We start from the raw sequence: 22,538 nt of genomic DNA on the forward strand, positions 1-22,538 counted from the left end.
GAACTACAACTATCAAAGAAATGCAATACAAACAGTGGAGTGTGGTAATGACATAATGCAATTAACTAATTAAGTACCACCTGCATCACAGCTGCCTCCGACATTGACTGGAGCAGACAGTATTGTGTTTAGCAACGATGCTGGTGTGTGCAGGAAGAACAGGCAGGAAGATAATGAGTAGTCTTCCACATGAAAAAAGGGTTGAATTGCTTGGTTGCCTGAAGTATCTGGTGAAAAAATATCTGAATTTTGACCCTGCCAAGTGCAGGAGGTATGGCAATAACTCATGTGGAACAATGGCAAAGGGATACAGATCCTTTGCACATTCCTACGTGAATTTAATGCAATTTATGGAACATGTGTGCGTTCTGGAGCCTACAATGATTGCCCAGAGAATATACCTTCAGTTTTCAGGAAGATCTAGTGAATTGAACTCCACATCCTCAGCACCCAGTCTGTCAACGGAAGAGATGATGGGGCATGATGAAGACCTGTCCCTATCTCCGGAAAGGGTCTAGACTGAAACTGATTAGTTATTGAATGGTTAACTCCACAGGTCTCGGTACCAGCAGAATTGCCTGGGCCACACACTGGTATGAACAGAAGGAATGTTTAACTTTTGCACAACACTCTACGAATTAGAGGAAGGGGAGAAAAGAAGTAGGCAAATCTGTTGTACAAATCTGTCAAAAATACTTCTCCCTCTGCATTCATCACCACTACCAGCTGTTGAAGAATAAGCATTTGGGAATATGGTCTGTTGTAAAATGATCTCCCTGGGTAGTTGCCTAGAACTGAAAAACAACTAGGTGTTGTCTGCTCCCGGGCTTCCATTTGCAGCTGCTTGCTTGTTGCTAACTTAGGGCATCCACCTACTCGTCACTGATTCCAGTTAACTGCATGGATGAACAAGTTACCTACCTTCCAGTGGATACTCTAACTGCAGATTCCTCGCCATGTGCATATTCCCCAAGTGTCAGACCTGATCTGGAAACTTGAACTTTTCCGCCAAAGTTGTTACACTCCAAAAGTGACAAGCAGAGTTGCATATACGCACCACTCATGCACACTGACATCAGCTCCTTTTTTTAGGCTGTCTGCTCCCTCAAATGCAGAGCCTATTTGCATATTTGCACAACCAGTATCCAGATCTCTAAAGTGGGACCTTTTTATAGGGAAAAATAATCCAGTTTATAGAATGGGGTGGCAGGAGGGTCGGTGAGGAATGTGCGGTCAGTTTCTCCCAGAAAGATGCCTACCAAAAGTAAGCAACTTGTTCTTCTGATGGATACTGCCAACTGCAGAATCCTCATCCTGTGACTGAACAGTAGAGGTAGCTCCCAAGGTAGTGGTCTGTGAACTGTCTCAGACCAAAAAATCCCACAGCACCTAGCAGGCAAAATATCCATTCTGATGAGGCAGTACTGCTTCACGAGCATATGTACCCACACCCACGTAGCGATCTGACAGATGTTCAGGAAAGGTACTCCGTGTGCTAGCTCAATGCAAGAAGACTTAGCTCTGGTGGAATGAACCCATGAGCCTTCTAGAGGCTGCTTCGTTGTCAGTATGCAGCAGACCTCTATGCAGAGAATAATCCACAAGAAGATGGTTAATTTTTGCACTGCATTGCCCTTCTTTTACCCCACATAAACTCGCAAAGAGCTGATCTTTTACAAGATGTTACTCAGTACAATCAATATAAAAACACATTGCCCCCCTCAGGGTCCAAACAATAATTTATCTTCCTCGAAAAGAAACAAGTGGGGTAAAGAATGCAGGATGGGTGATAGGCTGCCCATAGGAAGGAAGCTTGGGTCCTAAGCACCAACTTATCTGGACAGAAAGAGTCTGCAGCTCACTCACACGCCTAGCGATGAGGAAACATATTTTAAATGTCAGAAGCCGTTATGGACAACTGTGCAGCGACTCAAAGTGGGAGCACATCAAAAACGTGGGAACTAAATTCAAATCCCACTTGGGCTTCACAAAAGCTTTTGGTGAAAATAAATGTTGAAATCCAATCAAAGGTCTCTTCACAACAGGTGATTTAAATAAAGATGGCTGATCTGGCAACCACAAAAAAGTCAAAGCAGCAGACAAATAGTCTTTAACATTGGTCAAAGAAAGTCCCTGCTTGGCCAGAGACAAAATAAACAACAAACCTTCAGACAACTTGGCTTCTAGTGGGTCAATTTGCTGATTGCTGCATCAAGCCACACATTTGTCCCTATGGCTGGTGTACACTGATTTTGTACAGGGATGCCTCACTGTCAAGATGTCATCAACAATGTAAGGAGGAAGGTCGAAGAAGGTCAACTGCTGCTGCTCAATCTTTAAGCATGAAGGTGCAGATTGTGCAGGCTGTGGTGCAGTCCCTTACTCTTCTGCTGCGACAGTAGATCCTCCGTTGTGGCAGCTTGATCAAAGAACAGATACTCATGCCAAGTAATTCCGGGTATCACACTCACCTGGCCCAACCGAATGCCTCTTCCTTAGAACTTGTGGCAGCAGGAGGAAGGCATACAGGAGTCCCAACTTCATCTCTAGGCGCTATGGTTCTCTGAAAGAGAGCCGCCTTGGAACTCCAAGACGCAAAAGTGCCGACATTGTGAGTTCTCAGAGGTGGCTAAAAGATTGACAATGGTTATACCCATTGATGGAAGTTACCCTGCGCCAACTCTGGTTGTAACTGTCATTCGTGATCTGCTAAGAAGTGGTGGTTGAGTTAGTCTGCCCTGGCATTTAGAGATCCCACCAGATGGTTCACCACCAGAGAAATACCCTGACAATCCAGCCACTTTCAGAAGAGTAGAGCCTCCTAGCATAGGGCGCAAGACCCCATTTCCCCTTCTTGTTGCAATACCATAGGGCAGTGGTATTGTCTGTGAGCACCTAGACCATCATTCCTTAGGTGGTGGCCAGGAAGGCCTTCAAAGCCAAGCATATTGCCCTCAAATCAAACAAATGGCTAGGGAGTAGAGTCTCAGTCGTAGACTAGAGGCCTCTGATCTCCACCACTATAGGTAACCAAACCCAAAGGGGATGCATCTGTTACAGCAGTCAAATCTGGGTGGGGTAGGAGAGGGTTCTGCTGTGGACCCAATCGCGGACCAGTAGCCACCACTGTAGATCTGTTGTAGTCTCCTCTGAAATCTGGATAAAACCCGACAGATTAAATTGGTGATGTATCCACTGGAACTTCAGGTGCCACTGCAGAGCCCGCAACTGCCACTTAATATGTTTCACCAGCAGGATGAGTGAGGCCAATCAGCCTTAGAGTCATTCACAGCAAGAACCAGGACAGAGGCTAAAATATCAGGATCACATCCCGAATACTTTGGACTCTCTGCAACCAACAAAAGGCAAGAAACAGTATTGTATCCAAAATGGCTCTGATTACCGGTGGCGTCTGCAAAAAAATCAGATGTAACTTTGGCTATGTTGATTTTAAACCTAAAAAATGTTAGGAGGTGGCTAACTAATGCCTTTACTGAGCCCTCCTTCAACAGCCAGTTGTAGAAGTAGGGGAAGACTGGTATGCTCGCCCTTTGAAGCTGTGCTGCGATTACCGCCATCACTTTTGTGAACACCCGAGGGAGACTAGTGAGGCCAAAATGGAACTTTGCAAACTGACAATGCTACTGGCCCACTGTGAAACGCAGGTAGCCTATGTTTGCCTAAAGGATGGGAATGTGGAAGTACGCACTCCGTAGGTCCAATGCCACAATCCATTCTACAGGGTCTAGGGCAGACAGGACCTGGGCTAGTATGAGCCTTCTGAATTTGTTCTATAGGAAGACATTGGGAAGGTAAAGAATAAAAATAGGTCCAAAGCCTTTGTCCTTGTTAGGCATAAGAAAGAAGAGGACGTAACCCCTAATTCCTATTTTTGAGGCTGGAACACTTTCTTGCCGTGGCCCTGTATTCTGCAAACTGTTTTAGGGCCAAAACAGCCTATTTGCCAACATGAGAATCCTCAAATAGCATGTCTATCAGTGAAGGGGGGAATTCCCTGAAGAAGCCTGTAGAGCTCATCCAGGCCTGCTGCTTAATTGCCACAGATTCAGGTTTAGGACCCTGCCCTGTTGATGAGACAGGAAGTCCGCTTAAAGAGGTAAATGGATCGGCGGGCAAATGCTCAAGCTCAACAGAACAGAGTATGTTTGGAATTGTAAGCCAAACGTAGTCAGATGTAACAGATATTGTAAGATTACTTCTTCCTGGCATGCTTTGCCTTTTGTACATAACAAAATCTTTTACACAAAACCATGGGTGGACTCAGTCCATACAGTCTTTTGTACGAGTTAAATGGCTGTATTGAATGTATTCAGAAGCCATGCAACCTAACTCAGTGACAACGCACACGGTGGTAAATCTGACCCTGTAACATAGACAAGTTGGGTTTGTAGAGCAATGTCTTGTGAGGCCTCTAATGTTGCTAATGTCTCATTTTGATCTGGTTTGATAGAAGGAATGCAATTGGCAGCAACATGAAGACATTTCCTTGGCCAAGTGATCAAAAAAGGTATGGTAGATTGTTTCTGATTCATGGTAACTGGAGGCAAAGTGCCTGCTTTTTTGGTTTCTCATATGGAAGAGGAGTATTTTTTGTTGATAAACCAATTTTAATAAGTTGTGCGGATTATGCACACTTTGAAACACAGTAGAAGACATTCAGCATAGTGGCAAAAACTAAACAGTCATTAAGCACAGCATTAATGAAGAAATAGAAGTCATACAGTAATACGGTTCGGCACTTTGGTTCCTCCCTTAGAACACCTTTTTATGACATCTATCCAAACCATTTTCCCCAGATCTTACCATGTTTGCAAGGGCAGCCCTGGGCCTCATATACCGGTCTCTCCTGTTGTGCACATCAGTCCACACCTCTGCATCACTGGGAGATGTTGGGAGAGGTGGGCTTTTTCCAGTGGGTCGCAATGTCCTGTTTGGCAACCATAAGCGCCGTGCCTAGAAAAGTCAGTTCGTACCCCTAACCCCTTCAAGGACACCCCAATAAAAGCCCCAAAGGAGAGAGGGGAACCTCCCACCCGAAGACCTCAGTCAACTCACCCACTTTTGCAGACCAGTACAATTGAACTTCTGGACAAAGTCAAACCATATGATCCTTAATCTGTGGGCGTGCCCGCACAGCGGGGGCGGATGGGCTCAGGAAAGAGGCCTACTCGGTATGTCCGAGCCGGGGAGAGATAAGCAGTGTATAAATAGCATGTCTGTGTCAAGCGTAGCTTTGAGGTTATAGTAATAATTCTAGGTGTCATGTTTGCGTCTCTCTAATCATTGTCCTCAAGGAAGCCAGGCCAGGTCTCCCATGTGCCTATACCTCTTGAAAGGCCCACAAATGAGTGCCTGCCCAAACATCACCCAAGTGTGAAATACCAGTAATGTCCTACTTACACTCGCAGTTCCCATCCATGGACTGGAACCAGGAATGAGGTATGAGGAGAGGTAAGTTTTTGGAAGATATACAAAAATCTTGGGAGGACATTCATTTTGTAGAGGGTTATGTGACCCATGACATTTAAGGGAAGAGATTGCTATTTGAGGTCATCAGTTTTGACCTTCCTCACCAGAGGCTCAAGATTAAGGGACCAGGTCAGCTCTGGGTGTAGGGTCACCCAAATGCCTAGATAGTTAAAGTTGAGTCGGCGGATGGGAATAGTTTCTTGCCAATCAAAGCTGTCACGAGATAGAACCAGAGGTACCAGCACAGATTTTGAGGAGTTCATCCGCAGACCGGATGCCTCCCCAAACCACTGAAGGAGAAATAAACAACGGGGGCCATGTATAAAAGCACGCCATCCGCACACAAAGCTATATGGTCTTATGGTCTTCATGACCCTCACCCCATCACCAACCACAGACTTGGGTGTCGCAACACATGAGGCATGCTAGTGGCTCTATCGCTAACACAAAAAGAAGTGGGGACAGAGGGAACCCCTGCCTAGTCCCTTGGCTGACAGAGAAGGCATGGGAGAGGACTCCACTGATTAGGACCCATGCCGTAGAATTGGACTAAAGGGCCTGGACCATCTTCTGAAAAGCAGGGTCCCATCCCGGCGTGTTGTAGCAATGAATGGAGGTATTCCCAGTCCACTGTGTCGAATGCCTTCTCAAAATCTATAAAAAGTAGAGCTAATGCTGTGGACAAATGATGTTTGTGCTCTAGGGCCACATGGATGCAGCGAAGACAATGTCTTGTGCTACGAAACAACATGAAGCTACATTGGTCGGGATGTATTAGCGTGTGAAGGATCTTTTTCAGGTGGGCAGCCAGCAGTGTCGCGTAGATCCTAATTTCCCCATTAATGAGAGATATGGAACGGTAGTCGGCACAAGCTGTGGAAGGAGGTTGCGTTTTTGGGATCACTACAATCATGGCAGTGTCAAGCTCTGGGGGAAAGGTGCCTTTATGTTTCATCTCCTTATATAGAGCTAAAAGAACCCATTGTGTCCAGAAGTCTTCCCAGTAGCCACTGCGGACAGGGCCACGTTTATCTCTTCTGACGTGAAAGGTTTATCAAGCATGTGGGCTTCAGTGTGAGATATTCAGGGCAAGGGTATCTCGTGGAGGAACTGGGAGGGAGAGATTCAACCCGGTAAGGAAGGTGCCATATATAGACTGTGATAGTAAACAGGCAAAGGTCTGTGTTATATCGGAGAGGTTGGTGAAGGTATTGCCGTATGTGTCAGTAATTTCAGGCACAATTCTGGTCGCCTCATGGAGGAAAGCTCGTTAATACAAAAATTACTAGTTCTTGCTCCCCTATTCGTAAGTCCTGGTTGTGGTAGCACGGCAAAGCTGTTTGGCAGCTTCCAGGGAGTGGAGATGTACATCCTTAAGGATGAGGCCCAGTTGGCAAGATGCAACGCATGCGGATACATCGTCAAAATATTTTCCAGCTGGAGGGCATGTGCCTCATGTTCAGTAATGTGGAAAGTGTCCTGATCTGTCCCCGGGCATATTCCCTTATGGCTGCTTCACAGGCTGCACATAGGGTGCCAACTGTAGTGACGGAACCTTTGTTATCACAGAAATAATTCTGGATTTCGGTGCTGAGCCCCCCGAACATAATCCTTATCCCAAAGCTACTAGGCATTAAGGCGCCACAATGGGCGCAAACTGTCCTGCGAGGAGCCAAGGTGAAGGAGCAGGGGGGCATGATCTGATATTCTGTGGGGGACGATCTGGGCTTGAGAAATTGCCTGACAGTCAGCAGCAGGCATACAGAAGGTATCTATACATGAATGTGTGTGGTGTGCTGCAGAAGTATGGGTAAATTGATGCCTCAGGGGGTTCAACATCCTCCATACATCGCAGACGCCCATGATGGTGGCCTAGCTGGTGAAGAGGCGGGCACCTGATTGTCTGGACGCAGTGGGGGATCCAGTGGAGTCTGCCTCTGGAACAGGCACCACTTTAAAGTCTCCACCTATAGCGGTAAGGCCTTGCGGGAGGTCCAGAACGGCCCTGGAAAGATTGCATAAAAAGGTATCTAGAGCTGCCAGGGGAGCGTAAATGCTCAAGAAGTTAATGGTGTAGCTTTCCAGCACTCCTCATAGCGCAAGAACACGACCCAGGGGGTCTTGCACCTTGTGAGTTATAGTCAGAGGGAAGGAGTGCCTCAGTAAAATAGCACCCCCCTGGATCCGCAGGAATAATCTGAGTGTAAGACCCTGTTGTATCCTTTGCACGCCAAGAATGGACAATGGGGGCCCAGGAGATGAGTCTCTTGAAGCAGTAGGACCTGGGGAATATATTAGTATGCGAAGTTCAGGACCGCAGACGGCTTCACACGGTCAAGGAGAACGTTAACATTCAGAGATAGAATGCGAAAGGGAGCCATCACGGAGGTGAATGGGCCTTGCTACTATCGGGATAGGGAGTGGGAACAGTCTTGAGCATGGGGCTTGACTTGTGTGCCTGTCATGGTGAACACAGGCCTGTGACTTATCGCAAAGTGAGTAAAACATGCTGAGTATGTGTAGACATGTGCATTGAAACAAAAACAGACAAATCCTACAATAAAGCAGAACATATACTAAAATTAACAAGAACATCTCAATGAATCTCCACCCCCCAACTCCCACCCCATACTTCCAACCTAGAATCATCTGTTCCCATGAAAAAGAGAAGAAAGATGTAAGTAAACAGAGGAAGAAATTGGAGTGGTGATACCATTTTGCCCCTTAAGAGTGTTGATTCGTCATCAGAGGGCCAGACACAGAACGGTCTGTGTCCACTGGGCCCTCAGCAGACAGTGGCAGCACAGCAACCATGGCGCTGTCGAGGTCATAACAGCGCACCTCTGCTTCCAGAAGGCAGAAGCACAGCGGCGACAAAGAGAACCCACCCCACCTGAGGCGACTGTACCAGGGATTTGGTACGACTGGTGTGGTGCCCTTTCCATGAGCAAATACGGTTTCTCTGAGATTTAGGTGCAGTTGCACTGTGGTCGGGTCCGTACGTTGTCGAATCTCGATCTTGACTGTCGGCTGCAGTCCGGAACGGGCGTTCCTCCGTGAGCCACAACCAGGCAGATTCTGGTGTGCCAAAGAAATGGGTTGTATCGCATTGACCACTCAGAGTCTGGTGGGGAAGAGAAGGCGGTATTGGAGCCCCAACGCTCTGAGCTTTTGTTTAACCTCCAGATATGATAGACGTTGCTTCTGTACTTCCCAGGTGTAATCGGGGAAGATAATGACCTTAGCATCCCCACAGTGGAGGTCTCTCCAAGTATGCCATCTCTGTCTCTGAAATTAAGGATACGCACAATCATAGGCCTAAGAGATGCTCCTGGGGCAGTTTTGGGGATCTGAGCCCGGTGGGCCCTTTCTACTGTGAACCACGAGGACAGTTAGGACAACGGCATCCAGAATTTGATCTCTTTCAAGTCTGTGACTTGTTGAGGCTATGTGCCAATCACTCCAACATTATTGCACCAGGAGTGGTTCTCTGTATCCTTGGCATGACGATGCAGTTTCCTTGTTTGTTTAAGGAGATCGGACATTTGGGCTTTGAGGGAGGTAACATCATCCTTCATTGTGGAGATCCGAGACTTGGCCTCTGTAATCCTGGATGGAGCATTCCGGAGGTCTTGGCGGAGCAGTGCAACATACACCTAGAGCTACTTCAATCTTGGCTTCCACTGCAGTTTGGGAGATCTGGATAGCTTGAAGGATCACAGCAAGATCAAACTCATAAGGAGGGAATCCCCCCCCAATCTACATCCACAGTCTGCCCCGCCAGAGGCCTAGTGGAGTACTGGTCCATTTTGGTTTGGAAGGATGGTGGATGGGTGTGATTCTCTTTTCCCATGGCTGCTGATGGCCATTGCACTACGCTTAAACTATTCCAGTGATGTAGGCACGATGCGCTTGCCACAAGTCTGCACCAGCACGACAAGTTTGCCACATGGCCTCCCCACACGTTCCCCACCTCTGGAGGGGGTGGTGTACCTGGCAGGGAGAGCCCGACTGAAGATGGAGGGCTCACTGTAGCCCGATGAATGGGAGGCTCTGGAGCAGATGAAAATGTGAGCGATGGTCCCCAAAGTCAAGATACGATTTCCAAGTACCACTGCCCTCAAAAGCACCCACTTTCCAAGTGACATGGTGGGCACCATCCACGGGCCCCCTCTTAAACCTGAGACAGTCCGGCCATTAGTAGAGGCTGGCCATTTCGATGTAGGCCATTGTAAGGAAATGCCTTCCTTGTCATGGTTAACAATGACTTTTTGCCTTTTGTTGATGCCAGTTATGATTGAAAGTGTGCTGGGACCCTGCTAACCAGGCCCCAGCACCAGTGTTCTTTCCCTAAACTGTACCTTTGTCCCCACAATTGGCACAGCCGTGGCACACAGATAAGTCCCTTGTTAATGGTAACCCTGGTACCAAGGGCACTGTTGCCAGGGAAGGTCTCTAAGGGCTGCAGCATGTCTTATACCACCCTAGGGACCCCTCACTCAACACATGTCCACTGCCTCACAGCTTGTGTGTGCTGGTGGGGAGAAAATGACTAAGTCGAAATGGCATTCCCCTCAGAATGCCATGCCCACCTCACACTGCCTGTGGCATGGGTAAGTTACCCCTCTGGCAGGCCTTACAGCCCTAAGGCAGGGTGCACCATACCACAGGTGAGGGCATAAGTGCATGAGCACTAGGCCCCTCCAGTGTCTAAGCAAAACCTTAGACATTGCAAGTGCAGGGTAGCCATAAAGAGTATAAGGTCTGGGTGTTTGTCAAACACGAACTCCAAAGTTCCATAATGGCTACACTGAAATCTTGGAAGTTTGGTATCAAACTTCTCAGCACAATAAATGCACACTGATGCAAGTGTGGGATTTATTGTAAAATGCACCCAGAGGGCATCTTAGAGATGCCCCCTGAATACCAGTCCGACTCCTAGTGCTAGGCTGACCAGTTTCTGACAGCCTGCCACAACCAGACGAGTTTCTTGCCACATGGGGAGAGTGCCTTTTTCACTCTGTGGCCAGGAACAAAGCCTGTACTGGGTGAAGGTACTTCTCACCTCCCCCTGCAGGAACTGTAACACCTGGCGGTGAGCCTCCAAGGCTCATGCCTTTTGTTACAGCACCCCAGGGCATCCCAGCTAGTGGAGATGCCCGCCCCTCCGGCCACTGCCCCTACTTTTGGCAGCAAGGCAGGAGAGGGTAATGAGAAAAACAAGGAGGAGTCACCTACCAGTCAGGACAGCCCCTAAGGTGTCCTGAGCTGAGGTGACACCTGCCTTTAGAAATCCTGCATCTTGAGATTGGAGGATTCCCCCAATAGGATTAGGGATATGCCCCCCTCCCCTAAGGGAGGAGGCACAGAGAGGATGTAGCCACCGTCTGGGACAGTAGCCATTGGCTACTGCCCTCCTGACCTAAACACACCCCTAAATTTAGTAGTTAGGGGGTGACCCAGGAAAGGAGATTCCTGTAACCTACACAAAGAAGGACTGCTGACCTGAAAGCCCTGCAGAGACGTCAACTGACTTGGTCCCAGCCCTACAGGCCTGTCTCCAGACTCAAAGAACCTGCACAGCGACACATCCGACATGGACCAGTGACCACTGAAGACTCAGAGGACTGTCCTGAAACGGAAGGACCAAGAAACTCAGGAGAACAGCATCACTGTCACCAACAGCAACATCTTTGCAACAAAGAAGCAACTTTTAAGGAACTCACTCTTCACGCCGGCCCCGGCTCGAGCTCCAGAGAACTAACACCGCAGAGAGGACTCACAGGCAACTGCGACTTCGTGAGTAACCTGAGACGACCCACCCCCTGCATCCCCACAGCAACACCTGCAGAGAGGATCCAGAGTCTCACCCTGACCGCGACTGCCTGGTAACAAAGAACCTGACACCTGGACCAAGCACTGCACCCGCAGCCCCCAGGACCGAAAGGAACCAACCTTCAGTGCTGGAGTGACCAGCAGGTGGCCCTCTTTCTAGCTCAGTTGGTGGCTGGCCTGAGAAGCCCACCTGTGCCCTGCCTGCATCGCCTAAGCATCCCCCAGGTCCCTCCATTGCTTCCTATAGCAAACCCGACGCCAACTTTGCACACTGCACCAGCCGCCCCTGTGCTGCTGAGGGTGTGTTTTGTGTGCCTGCTTGTGTCCCCCACCAGTGCTCTACAAACTCCCACCCCCCCTCCCACCCCCGGTCTGCTCCCCGAGGACGCAGGTACACACCTGCCAGCAGACTGGAACCGGAGCACCCCTGTTCTCCATAGGAACCTATGTGTTTTGGGCCCTCCTTTGACGTCTGCACCTGACCAGCCCTGTGTTGCTGGTGCGGTGACTTTGGGGTTACCTTGAACCCCCAACAGTGGGCTGCCTTTGCCCAGGAGACTGAACTTGTAAGTGCTTTACTTACCTAAGAAACTTAACCATACTTACCTCCCCGAGGAACTGTTGATTTTGCAGTGTGTCCACTTTTAAAACAGCTTATTGCCATTTTAACCTATACAGGGAGTGCAGAATTATTAGGCAAGTTGTATTTTTGAGGATTAATTTTATTATTGAACAACAACCATGTTCTCAATGAACCCAAAAAACTCATTAATATCAAAGCTGAATATTTTTGGAAGTAGTTTTTAGTTTGTTTTTAGTTTTAGCTATGTTAGGGGGATATCTGTGTGTGTAGGTGACTATTACTGTGCATAATTATTAGGCAACTTAACAAAAAAAAATATATACCCATTTCAATTATTTATTATTACCAGTGAAACCAATATAACATCTCAACATTCACAAATATACATTTCTGACATTCAAAAACAAAACAAAAACAAATCAGTGACCAATATAGCCACCTTTCTTTGCAAGGACACTCAAAAGCCTGCCATCCATGGATTCTGTCAGTGTTTTGATCTGTTCACCATCAACATTGCGTGCAGCAGCAACCACAGCCTCCCAGACACTGTTCAGAGAGGTGTACTGTTTTCCCTCCTTGTAAATCTCACATTTGATGATGGACCACAGGTTCTCAATGGGGTTCAGATCAGGTGAACAAGGAGGCCATGTCATTAGATTTCCTTCTTTTATACCCTTTCTTGCCAGCCACGCTGTGGAGTACTTGGACGTGTGTGATGGAGCATTGTCCTGCATGAAAACCATGTTTTTCTTGAAGGATGCAGACTTCTTCCTGTACCACTGCTTGAAGAAGGTGTCTTCCAGGAACTGGCAGTAGGACTGGGAGTTGAGCTTGACTCCATCCTCAACCCGAAAAGGCCCCACAAGCTCATCTTTGATGATACCAGCCCAAACCAGTACTCCACCTCCACCTTGCTGGCGTCTGAGTCGGACTGGAGCTCTCTGCCCTTTACCAATCCAGCCACGGGCCCATCCATCTGGCCCATCAAGACTCACTCTCATTTCATCAGTCCATAAAACCTTAGAAAAATCAGTCTTGAGATATTTCTTGGCCCAGTCTTGACGTTTCAGCTTGTGTGTCTTGTTCAGTGGTGGTCGTCTTTCAGCCTTTCTTACCTTGGCCATGTCTCTGAGTATTACACACCTTGTGCTTTTGGGCACTCCAGTGATGTTGCAGCTCTGAAATATGGCCAAACTGGTGGCAAGTGGCATCGTGGCAGGTGCACGCTTGACTTTTCTCAGTTCATGGGCAGTTATTTTGCGCCTTGGTTTTTCCACACGCTTCTTGCGACCCTGTTGACTATTTTGAATGAAACGCTTGATTGTTCGATGATCACGCTTCAGAAGCTTTGCAATTTTAAGAGTGCTGCATCCCTCTGCAAGATATCTCACTATTTTTGACTTTTCTGAGCCTGTCAAGTCCTTCTTTTGACCCATTTTGCCAAAGGAAAGGAAGTTGCCTAATAATTATGCACACCTGATATAGGGTGTTGATGTCATTAGACCACACCCCTTCTCATTACAGAGATGCACATCACCTAATATGCTTAATTGGTAGTAGGCTTTCGAGCCTATACAGCTTGGAGTAAGACAACATGCATAAAGAGGATGATGTGGTCAAAATACTCATTTGCCTAATAATTCTGCACTCCCTGTACTGTGTGTACTATTGCTTTAATTCAAAGTTCCTTACTTACCTGTGTGAAGCACCTTACATTTTATGTACTTACTTTAAATCTTGAATCTTGTGGTTCTAAAATAAATTAAGAAAATATATTATTCTACATAAAAACTATTGGCCTGGAGTTAAGTCTTTGAGTGTGTTCCTCATTTATTGTCTGTGTGTGTACAACAAATGCTTAACTCTACCCTCTAATAAGCCTACTGCTCGACCACACTACCACAAAATAGAGCATTAGAATTATCCAATTTTGTCACTATCAGCCTCTAAGGGAAACCCTTGGACTCGGTGCACTCTATCTCTCACTTTGAGATAGTACATACAGAGCCAACTTCCTACAGCCATGGAAAGGGCTCCTTGAGCCACAGCTGCGCTCAGGGCTACTCACTGCCGCGCTCCCTAACCCACCAAGGCCACGTCCCCCAGCCAGTAGGCAGCAGAAGCAAGCGCAAGGACAGCAGGACCTATCCCAGCATGGCCAAGCTGCGTCCCAGGAATCATAGGAGAGGTTGGGTGGGCGGGCGGAGGGGGTAATACGGCCTTCAAGAGGTTGCGCTGCTATAGAAGACCATCAGCGGGGGAGGGGGCACAGCAGGCAGGAACCCCCAGTCACCTCCATGCCGCAAAGACCCCTCAAGTCGATCATCGGCGACGGATGCAGCCCTCAGCAAGGGCCACAGGCAGTGATGTTTACAACGGCAGAGTCACTGAGAGCGGCAAAAAGTGGCAGCTCCAGCACTCGCCTACAGGATCCGGTAGGAACATCGGGCCTCAGGAGACAAGCAGGGATAAAATCTGTGTCATCTGATGGCAAGGGATTCAAGCAGATGATGGAGGGGTCCGGAGCACTCTTAGGAGTGTGACAGCCGTTTTGACACTCAAACCTCGCCCCTGGCAGAGAAGTTTTGATATGGGGAAACTCCAATTGCAAAACTCATCCTGTAGAATGTTGCTATCAATAAAGCCCTTATAACTCTCCTGAAGACTTCTGGTCAAAGTATCTTCTTAAACACTAAACACAGTGAAGTGTCCTGGAAATCAACAACTTCACATTGATGATGTAATAATACATCACAGCTGTGTTATATTTGAGTTGAATAACACAATTCATTATAGATGGAAGAAACACTTTAATGGCAAAATGTGTTGCCCTGTGCTCATGCAATACTTCATTTCTCTTTAAGACCAGGCACTTTGCACAGTTTTGCTTTGTTATATCAGTGTACCAGGATGAGCGCCTGAACCCGACAGTGAGGCACTTGTGACAACTATTTGTGTAGAAAGGTCCTGATGGAAAGAAACCCTGGTAATTTCAAAGATGCCATCAAGAAAGAGAATGAAGAGGAGTTTGTCAAAGAATTAAGTTGCTAGCTATCCTTTAATAGTTCCATTGATCCTCCATGGCACGTTTGTCGAGTTCTCCTACTTAATTGGCATTCAGCAAAATGAAGATTTGCAAAACGTAGCCAAAATTACATTTGCTGTGCAATGGGTAGATTTAAGGTTTGGAGTCTGCAGTACTTTTGTCGTAGTTGGACTAACTCCTTAGTGAGACTGCTGGTTTAGGGATGACAGCACTTTTGTTTGTAGGTGACTGAGTCACTCCTACAACAAGTTGCAACTGTCGCCCCAACCCTGCCGGCTCACAAGCAGTACCTCACCAAAACTTAGAAAACAAAGGTGATTTCTGGCAGCCTTACGCACTACCTTTATATCAGCCCTCTCAGGGAAATCGTAGTGGAACGGAAGTTACCCTTTTCTCTGGTTAGCAACAAGTGTCCTACACACAAGGCAACGAAGGAGATGCAGGAGAGTTTTCAATATATTTACTGAAAAGACAACAATTTACAATAAAATGCATGTGCTGCAATAATGAGGATAATGAATAGTAAAAGAAGCAAGATTGTGAAGATGAGAGTTGTGAATATGCAACCTCCCACCATCTTAGAATAAACATGAGATATAAAATTCCTAACCAAGAAAACCTAATGTCTACCCTAGAGAGAGCTAAGTATGATAAACCTAATGTGCCAGTACCATGTGCATGGGAAGGGCCTCCCAACCCTTGTTACCTTCGAATAAGACCTCTAGCTCAGACTCCGTGTGACACCAAGGCTGAGTTCTGCAGCAAGATGGCATGTGGAAGAAATCCCTCTAATGACCTTGTCTGTGTGAGATGTATTTATGCAGATCATGTAGGATCCCGGACACAGATATGTTCCAAAACAACAGATAAGGTATCAGGCTTGTGGTGGCAATTACAAAAACAATCCCCAACAAATGCACATTAAGTTCCTTTCACACGTTAGCAAGAAAGGGACATGATGACAATACCTATGTACAACACTGATCATGACACCGATAATGACGCCTTCTCAGAGTGGCATTGATAATGCCAATCAAAACATTTCTAATAAAATATAAACAATTGCAGCCAGCTAGAAACAAATAACACAATTAAAACAGAGCAAACAAAAGGTGCAAATTTGCAGATTTATAACCCCATGTACTAACCATACTGTTGATGGTGTATCTGCTATGGTGAAAGGCAGCTCTTCTAACTTTTCTATGTTAAGCATGGTGTAATTTGCTTCCATTTTAGCCATTATCTGTTGCTCCCTGGACAAATTAAAAGCAGCAAACAAGTCACTCATATTTATGTGTTTCCAAGGGACGCAAAAAAAATTCAGAATCTGCAAAGTCCAACCCAACCGCATGATGGAATGCAGCTGACTTTGTCCATGTTGTAAATGGGTCATGTCATTCTGAATGCTATCAATTGCAGAAGACACAATATTTTTGAGAGTATATATTCTGCTGGACAGAGTATTCATGCCACTATCGACAACAGCTAAAGCCTTTTCCATATTTTCCCTGTGTGTCTCAAATGTGCAGCCGCTTCCAAATGAGAAGGCTTCCAGATCTCAATGTATATGGCATACAGGAATCATGTAGGGCGGGCTTTTCTGGGACCTAGCAAGAAATCCTGCAAGTCTACCTTCTCTTATAGGAGACTTAGGTGTTTAACTGCTGCTAAGGTGTTAGTGCGTAACCATTGTTGGCACAGTTTTCCCACACTGTATGTAGTAAGTATACCAGAGTGTTGACCCGGGACATAGCGAGGGTCCGGTCAGATACTCTTAAAACCCCCCCTAAGGATTTAACAAAACGTGCCTCACACCCATTCGTGTCCAAAGGCCACAAAAACAACCCGCCAGGACTTGAAAGTGTGGAATTAAACGTGCCATTCTGAACCCAAGCATTTATTTCTTCCTCAGTGACTTTTAGGCAATTTTGCCAATTGGTGAATTTGGCTGGTGCAGGGATACCGGGCGCGTTTATTTCTTTTATTTGAGCTAACCTTAAGCAGGATGTTTGCTGAACTGTGTCATTTAAAAATATAATAATATAATTATATAATGTAATTTGAAGAGGAAAAAGGCCTGCTCTAAACAAAGCTTCCCTGCCCTGAATTTGCCAATCTTGTGTTCACCATCAATTTTTCACATCAATAGGTACTCCGAGTATTCATAACATTCAACAGCAAGCTGGGAAACAAAGGAATCTGAATAGATTAATTTGCTGTTGGTTAGCAAAATTGCCCTCATTTTAGAAGGTGGTAATTTAAAATATTAGGACTCTGCATTTCTAGTGTCATGCCTAGAAAAATCTGCAGATTTATCTACATATGTTTTAGGGCTCCCGCCAGGTAGAGTTGAACAATGTACCCATTGTGTGTAATTGAATACTGATCCATGTCTAGTTGTTTGGTGCAGAAAGTAATGTCCCCAATGATGTTAACAGAACATTTTCCCATAATTCGCTGTGTTCATATACACATTTTCAATTTCAATTACAGTGTAATCCTGCAGTTCAGATAGCATAGAATAAACTGTTTTAACATCCCAGTCATCAGAAACAACACCAGGTGTAGTTACATCAGTCACTGAAATTTTGAATACCTAAGGAACTTGGATAACCTCTGTAGGCCCATATATATTAAATAAATGGAACTTTATCCCAAACAATTTCATCCAAAATTGGTACTGAAGAAATGTTCACAAGGGACAAGACTCTTCAGAAAAAGATATGTGAGTAAAGATATGGTGTTAAAATTGAATCCACTTCCTCGACAGAAGAGCATTCAGGAAGATAATGAAAATTTATCAAGAGAAAGAAAACAGTCACAAAACCGATCCATAACTGAAAGGCAATCCATGTCAATAGTATCCACAGATAATACCATGGATAAACCGAATAGCTATTTTGAAGCCATATGTACAGCTTACGTGTCATTGAAACAGTTTCAGTCGCAAATGTAGATGAAGGTGTAGGACAGTCATCTTGGTCGATGAACCCCAACCAGAAGCAGTCTTTGCAAACACAGGAGCCGCTGCTAGTTGGTGGATGGATCCACTGCATGTGGAGGTTCATAATAGACGATGTTGTCTATTTACATTGCATTGGAGTAATAGACAGCCACATCTTGGACAGTTCTTGTCGGTGAAGTGGTAACAGGAATAAGCAGAAGCTCATTCTCTACCCTCCCTATGCTCAAGGAGGCATTTGTAGCATTGTTGTACATGCTGATATATTCAGAAGTGTTGATGTTTCTTCTTTGAACAGGTATATCCTGTTGGGTAGTGAGAGAGGAACAGGAACTATCCAAGGGACCTCAGGGTCTACTTTACGGGATTGGCCACATGATGCAATTTGATGTTATCAATGGAGACAAATCTGTTCCCTTTGGAACCTGGCAGTGGTGGTAGAATGACAGTTCTGATGAACTGGATCCCCAGCACTGGAACCGGTGCTCTGTAAAATGGGCCAATCTCCTTCTTCACAGCAATCTTCTCACGAACCAGGTCCACAACTTTAGGAATCCAGCCTGTAGAAGTTGTTGATAAATCCATTATTCTAAAGTGGCGGCACTAGCGGATGAATTATCATCACAAAATTGTTGAAGTTCCTGTAAGACAGTGAGATGTTCATTTATGTCAAAAGGTGTGACTGCCACCACCATACCAGGGCCATCTAGATCTAGGACACACATAGGTATCCCAAAGAGGACCTCATAATGAGTGTGCCCCCCCCACTTCCCCCCACCCCCAAAAGACCATCTTGGCAGATTATTCTGTGCTCTCTGGACCCCATATAGGTGATGAAGCCAACTGCGGCCTGAATCTAATACTCTAGCTGTTAAGGACTGCTTTAGGCCATGACTTCTCCTCTCCACAACATAATTACCCTCACGACGATATGGGGAAGAGTAATGGAGTTTAACACCAATCGTCCTCATGATGTCCCCGAATGCCCTAGAGGCAAAAGCAGGGCCCCAGTCCGAGTGAAATGCTGCAACCGCATATGTATCGATAAAAACAAGCAAGTCATTCATAACAGTTTGAGTGTCAGCCGGCCACTGTGGCCATACCCACAGGAATCTAGAACAAGAATCAACAGCAACGGAGATGTATCTGCAAGCATCATCAGGTTGTAAGGAACCACAATGGTCCAGGTACACACATTGTAAGGGCCTATTGGACACTAAGAGGGATGTCTGCGTTGGGTGTTTAATTTTAGAGCCCTTTATTTGCTGGCAAATATCACAACAAAGGACATATTGCTTGGTCTGTGTACAGACCCAGCCAGCAGAAGCGTTTCTGTAAGAGTGATATTGTGGCCGCGACACCAGCATAAGCAGATGAGACAACCTAGTATGGGGCCTTATGGAGTTCTAATCTCTGGTATTAGTTGGGGATCACTCAATCTCCCACCCCAGGAATTGTCACAAAGGCAACATTCTGTGCACTGATATGGTACGAATACTTTGTAGGATTTGCTTTTGGAAGAGGCTTTCAGCCAAAGCTTTCATGGCAGCCTGAATCTCATTATCCAATCTCGTCTGAGAATGAGTCACTGCAGCAACAGAAGCCATAGCTACTTGGCAGATTTGGCAGCTTCAGCCAAAGTATTTCCTACAACGTGTTCTCCAACACGCTGATGGCCTAGTGTATGTACTACATGAGCCTCTGGTAGCTTATCCTTTAGCTCAGCCACCCTCTCCCACAGAGTTCTGTGCTTTATGGTGCTCCCCTCTCAGTCTCTGAACCAGCTCAACCTCCAATGATTGCGCTAATCATTGTAGGAGTGGAGATAGTAATACAAATCACACACAATCAATGTGAGCTGTTCTGGATCCGTATGTTCCAGTGCCAAGATAAGAGCTTTAAGCTCAGCCAACTGAGCGGTGTAGTCCCCAAGGGCATGTGTGTAGGTATGTTGAGGGTGGAATACACCATCCTTCATCACTCCGCTCACAGCTGTGCAAGCGGCTAAGTATTGATGTTTTGTACCTACAGCTTGTTGTGCTGAACCATCAGTGTAAATGACAGTCTGGTATCTCTCCAGTGGCAAGGTGTTAAGAGGTGCGGGGTTCTCCTGTTCGTACAGGAGAAAATCTTGTGTTTGAAGTTTTGGGTCAAAGATGTAGTCAACATCAGTGGTAGTAAGGGAGGTTGCCCACTGAATCCAATGTGGATGTAATGCCTTCGAGTTAGGAACACCTGCTTTGGTGACAGCCTTTAAGGCTGGAACTGGGGTAACGACAATAATGTGTTTCCCTTGGGCAAGAAGACACTCCTTAATGACAGCCATCTGTACAGCAGTCAGAATCTTTTCTGTGGGTGCAAAGCGTTGTTCTGCGTTGGAGTATCAATGTGATTTGTATCCTATGGGTAGTGTCTCCCCCTCATTAAAGATGACATAGGTGAACCCAATGGTACCAGCAATTATTCTGATGACCGAGGGCCAGATGTAGGAAATCCATGAATTGCGACTCGCAAATTGCAAGTCAGCGAGACTCGCAATTTGCGAGTCGCAATTCAGGATGCAGAACGGTGTCTCAGACACCGTCTGCGACTCGCTATGGGGTCGCAAAGACCCACCTCATCAATATTCATGAGGTGGGTCGCATTTTGCGACCCCAGACCTCCATGTCTGTGACTGCTTTATAAATAAAGCAGTTTTTTCTCTTCATTTTGTAGCCCATTTTCCTTAAAGGAAAACGAGTTGCAAAATGAAAAATAAACAAACCATTTGGTTTCGTTTTTTTCAGAGTAGGCAGTGGTCCATAGGACCACTGCCTGCTCTGAAAAAATATATTTATCGACATTCACAAAGGGGAAGGGGTCCCATGGGGACCCCTTCCCTTTTGCGAATGTGTTACCACCAGTGTGACAGTGGTGGTAACTGCAAGTTGGTTTGCGACCGCATTCGCGGTCATAAAGCAACTCTGAATTGCGATGCGAGTCGCAAATAGGAAGGGAACACCCCTTCCTATTTGAGAGTCGCATTCCCAAATTGCGAGTCGGTACCATCTCGCAATTTGGGAATGTGCATCTCGTGTGGCCTTTTGCATGGCGCAAACTGCGTTTTTCGCAGTTTGCGCCATGCAAACGGTGTGCTACATCTGGCCCCAAATTTGTTCTGTAGTCACATGTGTATAAGTGTTTTGCTTCTAGCATCTCTTGTTGCAATCCTCTAAGAATGCGCATGTTTTCAACTGTCCAGTGGCTGCTTGAGAAATCTGGGTGAATTAAATCATATAATGGCTTGATGCGTTGTGCATAATCTGGAATGTAAGTTCTGCCAAAGTTAAAGAAACCAAGTAATGACTACAGTTTCTTGATAGTATGTGGTGGTTGAAGTTGAGCACATTTTCCTAAAAAGTGTGGGGCCGAGCTCTTGCCCTCATCTGATAGCCTTTCTCAGTGTACAGGGAGTGCAGAATTATTAGGCAAATGAGTATTTTGACCACATCATCCTCTTTATGCATGTTGTCTTACTCCAAGCTGTATAGGCTCGAAAGCCTACTACCAATTAAGCATATTAGGTGATGTGCATCTCTGTAATGAGAAGGGGTGTGGTCTAATGACATCAACACCCTATATCAGGTGTGCATAATTATTAGGCAACTTCCTTTCCTTTGGCAAAATGGGTCAAAAGAAGGACTTGACAGGCTCAGAAAAGTCAAAAATAGTGAGATATCATGCAGAGGGATGCATCACTCTTAAAATCGCAAAGCTTCTGAAGCGTGATCATCGAACAATCAAGCGTTTCATTCAAAATAGTCAACAGGGTCGCAAGAAGCGTGTGGAAAAACCAAGGCGCAAAATAACTGCCCATGAACTGAGAAAAGTCAAGCGTGCAGCTGCCACGATGCCACTTGCCACCAGTTTGGCCATATTTCAGAGCTGCAACATCACTGGAGTGCCCAAAAGCACAAGGTGTGCAATACTCAGAGACATGGCCAAGGTAAGAAAGGCTGAAAGACGACCACCACTGAACAAGACACACAAGCTGAAACGTCAAGACTGGGCCAAGAAATATCTCAAGACTGATTTTTCTAAGGTTTTATGGACTGATGAAATGAGAGTGAGTCTTGATGGGCCAGATGGATGGGCCCGTGGCTGGATTGGTAAAGGGCAGAGAGCTCCAGTCCGACTCAGACGCCAGCAAGGTGGAGGTGGAGTACTGGTTTGGGCTGGTATCATCAAAGATGAGCTTGTGGGGCCTTTTCGGGTTGAGGATGGAGTCAAGCTCAACTCCCAGTCCTACTGCCAGTTCCTGGAAGACACCTTCTTCAAGCAGTGGTACAGGAAGAAGTCTGCATCCTTCAAGAAAAACATGATTTTCATGCAGGACAATGCTCCATCACACGCGTCCAAGTACTCCACAGCGTGGCTGGCAAGAAAGGGTATAAAAGAAGGAAATCTAATGACATGGCCTCCTTGTTCACCTGATCTGAACCCCATTGAGAACCTGTGGTCCATCATCAAATGTGAGATTTACAAGGAGGGAAAACAGTACACCTCTCTGAACAGTGTCTGGGAGGCTGTGGTTGCTGCTGCACGCAATGTTGATGGTGAACAGATCAAAACACTGACAGAAT

At 46.2% G+C, this 22,538-nt stretch overlaps 1 protein-coding gene across 6 annotated transcripts in view; it reads right to left on the reverse strand.

Annotated features, from left to right (window-relative positions):
* Window positions 1-22,538, reverse strand: part of DNMT3A (DNA methyltransferase 3 alpha) — a 1,562,966-nt gene that overhangs the window by 129,877 nt on the left and 1,410,551 nt on the right. The window lies entirely within an intron of this gene.

This window comes from Pleurodeles waltl, chromosome 5 (assembly GCF_031143425.1).
Source record: "Pleurodeles waltl isolate 20211129_DDA chromosome 5, aPleWal1.hap1.20221129, whole genome shotgun sequence".
Classification (NCBI taxonomy): domain Eukaryota; kingdom Metazoa; phylum Chordata; class Amphibia; order Caudata; family Salamandridae; genus Pleurodeles; species Pleurodeles waltl.